At 49.6% G+C, this 900-nt stretch overlaps 1 non-coding gene across 1 annotated transcript; it reads left to right on the top strand.

The window, feature by feature from the left end:
- The first annotated feature begins 277 nt into the window (after window positions 1–277).
- On the top strand, window positions 278–461 carry LOC126520994 (U2 spliceosomal RNA). Its single transcript, XR_007597170.1, has one exon. It is a non-coding gene; the product is annotated as a U2 spliceosomal RNA (small nuclear RNA).
- Window positions 462–900: the final 439 nt, after the last annotated feature.

The following is a 900-nucleotide window of genomic DNA, read 5'->3' as shown; positions in this document are numbered from 1 at the left end:
GGCCATTTCACTCTTTGAAGGTGGATGACCATCGAAGGTGCGGGTTTAGCACACGACACAGAGGTCACACAGAAATTTGTACAAAGGTGGGAACTCATTCACCGTGATTTTTATATACATTCGTGTGGACGACGGGACAACCTTCCCGCGGAGCCGGAAGAAACTAGACATGCGTGACGTTTCGACGGGAACGCCACCACGGGAAAGCGGATAGGAAAGGAACGTAGATGCGGAAGCGCCTGGAACGAAAACAAAGAGATGTCGTGCGGACGTAGACATGGTCGACGCGGGTCAAAGTTTAGTATCTGTTCTTATCTGCTTAATATCTGATACGGGTTGCAAGTATTTGAACCTAGGACATTACACTTATTTTTGCAAGTTGGCGGAGTGCTTGAAGCCTGTTTCACCTCCGCCGCGGGTCGGCCTGGTATTACACTAACTTCGAGGTCGGTCCGCGGTTCTTGCTCGCGCAGAAAAAGAATGCACGGAACCTAGCCATAAACAGCTTCGCTGTAAAATTGGGCAGATCCTGCGCATTGTGGGAATCGACTTTATGCGAAACATTTTGGAGGCTATGAAGCATTGTTTGAGCTTCCGCAAAGTGTTACCGGGTTGACCAACGAGTTTCTGTAAATCCAGTATTTGTGTGTGGGACGCGAGTACAGTGAACTGAAAAAACGCGAGTGCGTGCTTGCGATGACAGCAGCAAGACGACGAGGGCGCTTAACGATGATTGCATGATTCCTAGGAATGGATAAAATTGATGTGAACGAGCTGCATTGAGGCGCGAGATGGGTAAGAGGCGCAGGAACTAAATGCTTACTGACAGCATCACGTGGTGTCACATAGAGGACCCAAACGGGTGACTTGACGGCGATACTGTAGTGCAACCTGAAGCCC

The sequence above is a fragment of the Dermacentor andersoni genome, chromosome 3 (genome assembly GCF_023375885.2).
Source record: "Dermacentor andersoni chromosome 3, qqDerAnde1_hic_scaffold, whole genome shotgun sequence".
Taxonomy (NCBI): Eukaryota; Metazoa; Arthropoda; class Arachnida; order Ixodida; family Ixodidae; genus Dermacentor; species Dermacentor andersoni.
Note: the sequence above shows the minus strand (reverse complement) of the source record. Positions and strands in the feature narration are given on the sequence as shown.